General features: G+C 31.9%; 1 pseudogene; it reads left to right on the top strand.

Annotated features, from left to right (window-relative positions):
* LOC114163636 lies at positions 1-8,454 on the top strand (annotated as a pseudogene).
* Positions 8,455-11,007: the final 2,553 nt, after the last annotated feature.

Raw genomic sequence — 11,007 nt, 5'->3', positions numbered from 1 at the left:
ATGATGGTGGCCGACGCCGTTATTGGCCATGTCACCGACAACTTGGCAATGAATCTGAGTAGCGTTTGTGTTGGTGACTGCACAAGGATGTGTCGTGAGATTGAAGATGAAAATGGGGAGGAAAAACTTGTAGGTGTTATGCGTTTTGGAATAATTAGACTTAGAATTTTGGCAAATTCACTTTCACTTCTGCACCACCCACAATTAATTCTTACACCACCATATTAATTGGGTTAATAACTTTAAATTTTGGCCTACACTCCCATAATTAATTCTTACACCACCATCTTAATTGGGTTAATAACTTTAAATTTTTGGTCTGCACTTCCATAATTAACTCTTGCACCACCATCTTAATTGAGATACTAATTCCAATAATTTCGCATGCACCCCATAATCAACTCTTGGACCACTATTTTGGGTTGTTGATTTTAATACTTTTTGCACCTCTGTGGTTCATTTTTCCACCCTTATTCTATTTTGGACTTTTCATACACTCCCAAATGTAAATACCCCACACCCCTTACATTAAGTTTTATTTTACCTTATGTATATGCATTTAGACACACTCTGCTCTTTTAATTTCCTTATTTTAGACTAGGATGTATTTATCTCACGCGTTTCTTTTTATGCACTCCATTCCCATTTGTATAGCTTTTCTTATTGCACCCACATACTCACTTATGCACTCCTTTTTTTTATTTTCAGTTTTACCCTTTTTCAAATTAAATCTCACATTTCAATCACATCATTTTAAAAAAAATAAAAATATTTTAAATTGAAATAAAAATTAAAATAGTTTTAAAAAATGATAAAAATAAGAATAAACAAAAAATTAAAATTATTTTTTTTATTTATTCTTTTAGTGTCTAATCGACTATTTGCGTCGCACGACACTTCTTTTTAAAATAAAAAGTTATAAAAATTATTTTGGTGTCTAATCAATCGCTCGTGTTGAACGACACTCCTTTTTAAAATACAAAAATTATAAAAATATTTTTGGTGTCTAATCGACTGTTCACGTCGCACGACACTTCTTTTTAAAATACAAAAATTATAAAAATAGTTATGGTGTTTAATCGACCGTTCGCGTCGCACGACACTCCTTTTCAAAATATAAAAATTATAGAAATGCTTTGGTGTCTAATGGACCGCTCACATCGCAGGACACTCCTTCTCAAAATATAAAAATTATAGAAATATTTTGGTGTCTAATCGACCGCTCATGTCGCACAACACTCTCTTTCAAAAATACAAAGTATAAAGATGTTTTTGGTGTCAACCCAGTCACATGTGTCGCATGACACTCATTTTTCAAAAATGTCAAAAAACAACTTTAAAAATTAAATATTCTAATAAAGTTTTTTCAAGAACTACGTGATTCCTAATTTTTCATTGTGAACGGAAATACGTAGGAGCGAGGTCATATCTTGACGGGTTCACTTTCAAAACGTCATTTCCAAATAGTTTTATAAAGAACTACGTAGCCCTAATTTATCATTTTAATGAGAATACGTAGGACCAAGGTTAATCATTGTCGGGTCCTTTTCACTCAAAAAATATATTTGTTCAATTTTTTTTTTTGGAAAAATAAATATTATAAAATAAACACATATATTTTGCAAATTTAATTAACGACACCGCCTTTGGGTGGGCGTTGTAGGGTGCTAATACTTTCCCTACGCGTAACCAACTCTTGGACCCTAAATTTGGTTTTCGCAGACTGTATTTTAATTTTATGGTTTTCCATAGTTTTCCAGAATAAATTATGATGACGACTTCATTTCTCTTTTTCCAAACAAATTTCTTTTTTTAGTCCACCGTCCCGTTGCGATTTAGGTTGCGACACTATGTATCAAAAAAGTGAAATCGCTAAGAGTCATTGTAAGATTCGCGGAATTTAATTAATTAAATTAATAATTAATTAATAAATACGGATAGTGGGAGCCTTTATGGCATTAAATATTGACTGTTGTGACATGGAAAAGTACTAGCTCAAGTGGTTGAAAGTGCTTGATTGTGTGAGAGGACTTGGGTTCAAGTCCTATGTGAATGTCTTTTTTGAAAGGATTAGACAGTGACAACTAGTGCTGTGAAAATCCTTAACATCAAATCTCTGAGCTCAGGAAGTCAAGTTAAGACATGTACTTATACAAGGTCAAGACCCTTATCACGAAACATGAATTGGTTGAATGGTTGTGCATTGATCACATGGTTATGGGTTGGGTTTCGAGACTACCAATAGTGAGTGTTGTGAGGAAAGGTTTCTGAGCACGTAAACTAGAATTTGGGAGACATTTTAGCAAGGCGTGAGAGTGGTAACAAAGGAGACCATAGTTGATCAAGGAGGAATTCTTACATAATCAGTTTAAGCAAGGAATCCAGGTTAGGGGAGCTGGAACCATACTTTTTATTTCGTGTTGTTAATTGTATGAAATGTATGATTGATTGGATGCATGTACTATGCCTATTTTCCAGAAATCGTCTGGCGGTTGATGAACCACTGTCAGGCGACTCATCCTTTTTCTGGGTAATTTTGGGTTGCAAAGATGGAACCGCCTCGTGACATGGGCTTATCTGCCAAGCGACACAAGCTGCACCACCCAATTTCTGGGTTTTCTTATGAATGGCCTGGCGGTGATGAACACCCGCCAGGCGACGTGAGCCATATGGGTTCGATTTTGGTGTTTTGGGATCCTAGAGTGTTTCTAATCGGGAAAGAAGAGAAGTGGCCCAAGGGTTAATTGTTAGATATTAAGAATTGATTGAATTACACCGTGAATTGGATGTTAATTGAATGAAATCATATGAACATGGTTAGGGTTTGGGAAATTGGGGATTTTCAAGTCAGTGAGGATTGATGCACGAATTACATTGAACAGTTGTAGGTTCACTTTTAAATTTATATTAATTAGCATTGGATGGGCATTGGCCTGATGAATTATGGAAGTGAACAAAGGAATGCGTTCTGGAAAGATTGGAGACTTAGAAATTGGATTCGCACAGTGTGGGGAGAAGTTTTGGAATTTCCAGAAATTGGTGCATCGCCTGGCGGCGAGCTATGTGCCGCTAAGCGCCATTGTAGCACAGAGTGACGTTTTGGTGTTGTGAGGTGCAGATGTAGGGTTGGGGTTCTGTTGGACCCAATTTCTTTATTTACTTGGAATTGTGGACATTGGATGGAAGATTAGGGTGAATAAATCTACAAGAGTTTGGAGTAGGAAATAACTCTAGTGTGATTTGGTACTTGTATGGATAATGGTCTGAAAAACAGTGTAGACTTGGTTCAGCTAACCAATATCAGGCATGATATTGGCTGCCATATAAGGTTTTGGACTTGGTGATGCTTGGAAGCTATATAAATTACTATATAGTAGGCGTAATTGTTCAGGTTGATGATTAGGTGGTATTGGATTTAAGGGACCAATTCTGAGACGAGAGGAAGGTGATACTGTTGTACAGAATGAGTGCAGGGTGTATGAATCGATAAGAAGCGTAATGGTAATTAGGATCGACTTAATGGAGAATGTTAATACTTGAGATTGCATACAAGTGAACATTTAAGGAATGAATGTACAAGGGATGAGTTATTCTAATTGAGAATGTTGTGGTTAGAATGGAATTAGAATTGTGGCACTTTGGATGAGTGGTGAGGATGAGTTGGTGCTTGAGCAACTGTGCTTGGATTATAACAAAAACTAGTACTGCGCGTGTACTAGTGTAGCGCCTAACGGTGGGGTTTGATCCGCCAGGCGATAGCTACAAGCAGTGGGCTCTAGAAGCGAGTGGTGCCTGACAATGAGGGTGGTCCCGCCAGGTGATGTCTGCAGGTCAGTGGTGTGTTTTGAGCGAATGTGGGTCCCGCTCAGGCGAAACGGGCTCGCCTAAGCGAGATGAAGTGTTGTAGTCATTGTTTCACACTCACTCAGGCGAGGTCTTAAGCGAGGCTGATGGACTAGCCTGGGCAAAGATCCCTGGCTTAGGCGAGAATGATGCGATTTCTATGTTTGTGTGTGCTGTTTGAGCTGGTTTGCTTGTTATTCCTAAATTCTATGAATTATATGCTTGTGGTTGTGATGTTTGGGCTTAAAGGACTAAGTCCATAGCTTTTTGGGACGTGCTTGGTTGAGTCACGAACGAGGAGTTCGTGATGGGTGGACCGCATGCAGAATGTGAACAATTTAGTTCACTAGAGGTACTCTCGTTGGGATAAGTGAGCGAGGGAGTTCATCTTATGCTCAACTTGAGAATGCTATGAGCAAGGGAGTTCATAGTAGGAAAGGCGGGTATGTGTGTCCGGGTCCGAGCGAGGAGTTCGGATGAACGGGCGTGAGAGTCCGTGAAGCAGGACTACAAGCAAGATAGGCTTGTAGGTTGGACCACGAGCGAGGGGGGTCGTGGAAGCACATGAAATCCCAAGATTTAGAGAACATGCATGAACTCATAATGGTTATGAGTGTGGGAAAGTGGGTGTGTTGTGAAATGTTAAATAATTATGATTTATCGGGTGGGTGTATTTTCATATTTATTTACATATATGTGCATAGCTCACCCTATCTGTTTGTGTGTGGCGATGATCAGGTAACTTGTTATCCGGGAGTAGATGATGTTTCTGGTGGGTCAGGAGATGCCTAGTAGCGGAGAGTGGGAACAAAGATCAGGGGATTTGTTTATAAAGACCTTATTTTAATTCCTATAATTTAATTACAATTTTTATGGCTTTGGATATGTTTTTAAAATTGTAAAGGTGGATTTTAGAATATTTTGACTATTAATGGTTTATTATTAATGTTAAAGTTTTGAAATTTCCCGTGTTTTTGGGAAATGGATTAATTAATAAACGAGGTATTTATTTTTGTCTTGTTTAATTATTTCTTTTAAATAATATCCTATTGGGATGTTACACAACACGTCCCTTCGTCATACGCATTCTTTCCGTCTCAATCAAGTTATGGTGCGGGTTCATCACACATGTTTGGCACCTTAGTTATGATACCACCGTCTACCCATTATCTAGGATCTTCATTATCAATGTCATTCTATCATCTGCCAATGTCTTTTCAAACACCCCAAACAACAGTTCACCATCTCCAACAAGGGCGGAATTATTAAGGGACAGGGGGAGCCAAGGCTCCCCCAACCGTTTTTGGTTTCACTTTTTTTTCTATATATTTAAAAAATAATATTTAAAAATTATTACTCTATTTATATTAATTATTTTTATTTTATTTTATTTTCTATATATTTAAAAAAATATATTTATATATTACTATTTTATTTATATATTATTACTTTATTTATATATTATTACTTTATTTATATATTATTACCTTATTTATATTAATTTAGTTTGAAAAGTCTATTTTAAAATTTAAAAATCACGTTTTGTTCTCTATTATAATTTCTTATACTGTTCTATTTGGTTTCTCTCTTCCGTGCCTCCAACTCTTTCTCCCCTTTTATTTCCATCTCAATTTTCACCATCAATTCCTTATTATTTTCAAAATCAAATTGCACTACGACAAAATTGAAGAGTTAAGGAAAATTTTGGACCGAACAATTTCTTCTTTTGAGTAAGTTCATCTTTTCCTTTTTATTTCTGAAGCAATATGTTTCCCTCTTGTATGTGGCTTTTCTACGCTCTAGGCATATATCTATCTGTTAGATATCATAAAATCATGCTTTAATTATTGATCAAACTCTTCTTTGTGTAGATAGAGCTATTTTAAGCTTTGAAGTTGTGTAAGGGAAGAACAAGATTAGGAATCTACTCTAAGGTAATGGAAGCTAATCATTTAGAAGTTATTAGTTTTCTTAAAATATTGAGTCTTGCTTTTAAGATTTAATTTTGGGTATTCATAATTTTATCTTTTTGTAAATAGGTGAGAGGTGAAAAATTTATATTAGAAAAATTATGATAAAGAGTAAAAGAATTGATTCTTTTTTCAAGAGGAAGGCTTGTGATGAAGATGAAAAAAATGCATCTACGTCATCTAAAATTGAGAAACTTCATGAGAATCCAAATATTGAAGAAAATGAAAAACAACTCTCTAAGGTTCCCAAAGTTACACATAATGAATTTGAAAATACTTTAGAACGTGATCCGGGAAAGCGTTTTCAAATTTGGCAATACCCACCAAATCAAATTGATGAGATACGAAGGGCTTATCTAAAATGGGGTCCATATCAAATGCGTCTAGAAAATTATCCATTTTCTGGTAAAGATGATCATCCAAGAAGATTTCAGTACACATGGTTTAGCTTATTTCCTTCATGGTTAGAGTATTCGCCATTAAAAGATGCTGCATATTGCTTACCGTGCTATCTTTTTAGTAAAAAACCAAGCGGACGCCCTGGCTCAGATGTTTTCATTGTTACAGGTAATTGAGTTTATTTTCATTGAATTCTAATTGGCAATAAGTTTATTGTCATCAACATGTTTTAACTTTTTGAATGTTATTTTATAGGTTTTAAAAATTGGAGGAAAGTTAATAATGGAAAAAATTGTGCTTTCCTTAAACACATTGGGAAGGATCCTTGTTCACCACACAATATTCCAGTGTCTGCTTGTCAAGACTTGTTAAATCAAAATTGTCACATTAGGAATGTTTTGGAAGTGCAAAGCTCAGATCAAATTATGAAGAATCGGTTACGTCTCAAGACTTCAATCGACACGATTCGTTTTTTATCACTTCAAGCTTTGCTTTTAGAGGTCATGATGAAAGTACTGAATCGAGGAACCAAGGTAATTTTCTTGAGATGATAAAACTCATAGCATCATACAATGATGAAGTTGCAAAAGTTGTGTTGGAAAATGCTCCATTCAATTCCAAATATACTTCACCCAAAATTCAAAAGGAGTTATTGAATATTCTTTTTAGTAAAGTGAAAAATCATATTCGTGAGGAAATTGGGGATTCCAAGTTTTGTATAGTTGTCGATGAAGCTCGTGATGAATCAAAAAAAGAGCAAATGGCTCTTGTTTTGAGATTTGTTGATAAAAATGGTTTTATTCAAGAGCGATTTTTTGATATGGTGCATGTTAAAGACACTGCAGCAATAACTTTGAAGAATGAATTGTGTGTTATACTATCTCGACATAATCTTAATGTTTCTAATATCCGTGGTCAAGGGTATGATGGTGCTAGCAATATGAGAGGAGAATGGAATGGATTACAAGCATTATTTTTGACTGATTGTCCTTATGCATATTATGTTCATTGTTTTGCTCATCGGTTACAACTTGCCTTGGTTGCTGCATCAAGAGAAGTTATTCCAATTCACCAATTCTTTTCAAAATTGACTTTCATTGTCAATATTGTTTGCTCTTCTAGTAAACGTCATGATGAGTTACAGGCTGCCAAGTTAGATGAAATTGCATATTTGTTAGAAATTGATGAGCTTGAAAAGGGTAAAGGGGCAAATCAAATTGGTACTTTAAAACGAGCTGGGGATACCTGTTGGAGCTCCCATTTCTCTTCTATTTGTAGCTTGATCAATATGTATGATGCAACTTGTTTAGTTCTAGAAAAAATTACTATTGATGGATCTACTAATTCACAACGTGGTGATGCTGATAATGCTTACAAAAGCTTGACCTCATTTGAGTTTATACTGATCTTGTATTTGATGAGAGAAATTATGGGGATAACAAATGTTCTTTGTCAAGCATTACAACAACAATCTCAGGATATAGTTAATGATATGCGTCTAGTTTGTTCTACAAAAGGACTTATTCAAAACTTGAGAGAAAATGGTTGGGATAAGTTATTAAAAAATGTGACTTTTTTTTGTGAAAAACATGATATTGAGGTGCCTAATTTTGGGGCTTCTTATGTAGCAAGGCAATGACGCTCTCGTCACCAAAAGGATCATATTACAGTGGAGCATTATTTCAAAGTTGAAATATTCTTTGTTACCATTGATAAGCAATTACAAGAGTTAAATAGTAGATTTAATGACCAAGCAATGGAGTTATTAATTCTAAGCTCTGCTTTGGATCCTAAGGATGCTTATAAAGCTTTTAATATTGATAAAATTTGCACTCTTGTGGAAAAATATTATCCCATGGATTTCAATGAGCAAAAGAAGATTAATTTGAATTTTCAACTTCAACATTTGATTATTGATGCTCGTCAAGATTCAAATTTGAAGAATTTATCAACAATGCAAGAGTTATGTACGTGTTTGGCAACAACAAAAAAGTCTGAAGTTTACTACTTGATAGATAGATTACTTCGTCTTATCATGACTCTTCCAGTTTCTACAACTACAACTGAAAGATCTTTTTCTTCAATGAAAATAATCAAGAACAAGTTGAGAAATAAGATGGAGGCTGAATTTTTAGCAAACACTATGATAATCTATATTGAAAGGGATATTGTAACTAGCTTCAGCTCTGATTCAATTATTGAAGATTTTAAGTCATTGAAAGAGCGTAAAGGAGCACTCTGAATAAAGGTAACTTTTGTTTTATATTATTGTCGATGATAAACTTTATGTTACTCTTTCATATATATTATTATTATATTGTTTAGATTCTATTGTCATGAATGCTTATTTTGAATGAAAAAAATGATGTAAAAAAATTAATTTTTTTTAATTAAAAGAAATTATTATTTTTTAATTAAAAAAAATTATATATAACAAATATAATTTAGCACCCCTACAATTTTTGGTCAAGTTCCGCCACTTATCTCCAATTTCCTCAAACTCATCAAGATGAAGATAATGATGAACCACACCAACAACAACCACCTAGACGACCAACCAGACCCAAGAGACGACCTCCATGTAGCATTGGAGGCCACAAATGAATGTGTTATTAATTTCCGTAAACTTTGTTGTTGTTTTTAAATTTTTAATCAATATTAAAATATATTAATGTCTACTTTTATTCCAATAATATTTTTTGTTTTTTTACTATTTATTGTACGAATCAACTTAAACTAGAAAAACAAAAAATATTTATTTACACTTAAAAAATTATTTTAAAAAAATACATAACTGGAATTGTCATGAGTCCTAACGACTTCACTTTTATAAAACAGAAAAAGGAAACCGGTCACACTCATGACGACTTCAATATGAATGTCGTCATGAGTCCTAACGACTTCACCCTATCTAACAAAAATAATTTCAACTGACCCTGATTTATAATTTTGGATTTAAAATAACCCTATAATACAAAAAAAGCCCCGATAGTAACACAAGTTTAGATTTCAGTATTGATATAAAAATAGATTGGTAAAGTATTTATAAGTGTTTTTATAAGAATTCATTGAACATGACATCATGTAAATGAGAGGATTCACCCCTTTCACATTTATATGTATTTTGTTTTAGAAGTTAATATGCTCATATTGGACATCCTCACACATAAATACCACATCCTAGAGAGAATTAGGACAAACCCAAACACTAGTACTAAAGGAATTCAAAAGTTCAAATATCCAGGTCAATTAATCATAAATCAGTTGGTGAGTTGTCTACAAAGTCAATTATTAATAAAGCATCATAAAACTTATGTTAAAGCAAATAGGCATGGCAAAAGGTTTATATACACTGAAAGCCAACATTTAATTATGGATGTCCTTTTTGAGAAATGTCATTGAAAGTCAATATTTATTTATTTATTTTATTTTAATTTTTTTAATTCTGGTGTTGTTTTATTTCAATTTTATATAAAATAAAAATATATAATTTTTTTATAATGTAGAAAATTGTCATTTAATTTATGGAGATCCATATTTAAATTAAATTATGTTTAAAATATCTATTTACAATCATTTTAATTTACTTTTTCTTTATCATTTTATTTATAATATAAAGAACAAATATAAATTCTCTATATAATATAATTAAGAATATATTACAATTATTTTCTTTTTATTAAGTATATATAAAATAAAACATGCAATAATATATAGTAAGATTTTATATTTAATTAATAAAATAATGAGAAATTAATTTAGAAAGTAACATTTAAATTTATTTTATAAAACAAGAATATACTACTTACAAAACACAAATATCAAACTTTTATAAAATGAAATATATTTTAGTTACTTATAAAAATATTGAAGTCATCAACTATATAATTTTTTAAAATTAGTTTATAAAACTAATTTTAGATAAATTATATATTATATATTTCTTATTTTTTTATTTTATTTTGAAAACATAAGTTTTAAACAAGAATTGTTAATATATATATATATATATATATATATATATATATATATATATATATATAAGAAAAAGTACACTAAATTTATATAAACTTTTTTATTATAAAAGTGAATTCAACCTTCGATAAAAAAGTAATTTTTATCTATATTTTTCAATTTTAATTATTTATTTTATAAAGTAGTCTATAAAAGATATAGAAAAGTAATTAAATATATTGTATCATGAAAATAGTAAAATTTCATTATTTAATATAAAATATAATATTTAAATTATATTTGTATGAATTATTTTTTTGTAAAATTATATTTTATTTTTAAAAAAATTCATTTGCACAGTAAGATGTATCTTCACATTTTTATTTCCAATTTGTATAAGACATAATAAAAATTTCAAAATATTCAAATAGTTTTATTCTAAAATTCACACAAATCTTTATCTCATTTAAAAAAAAAATAGAAATAGTAATGTAACTTAGGTAATATTTTTTAAATACAGTGTCATTCATTTATATACAATGATGTTTGAAATAAAAGATGAAATTTACTTAAAATTGTTTGAAACTAATGACAAATCCACATTTGACTTGATCCAAATATATGACAAAGATTTGCTAAGTTGTCATAGTGACAGCAACTCATCCTAAGACATGAAATGAATCTTGCAGTTTTTAAAGAGCAAAAGTTTGGGTTGAAAAGAAAAAAAAATCAAAGTCCAAACAGTGAAAAGGGAAGGTGTGGTTGGTTTTGACAATAATAGAATGAATAGATAGAGATAGAAGAAGAGAAGAGAAATTGCATTGCTGTAAAGCCTGCAACT

The sequence above is a fragment of the Vigna unguiculata genome, chromosome 9 (assembly GCF_004118075.2).
Source record: "Vigna unguiculata cultivar IT97K-499-35 chromosome 9, ASM411807v1, whole genome shotgun sequence".
Lineage (NCBI taxonomy): Eukaryota > Viridiplantae > Streptophyta > Magnoliopsida > Fabales > Fabaceae > Vigna > Vigna unguiculata.
This window is presented reverse-complemented; position numbering and strand designations above follow the sequence as displayed.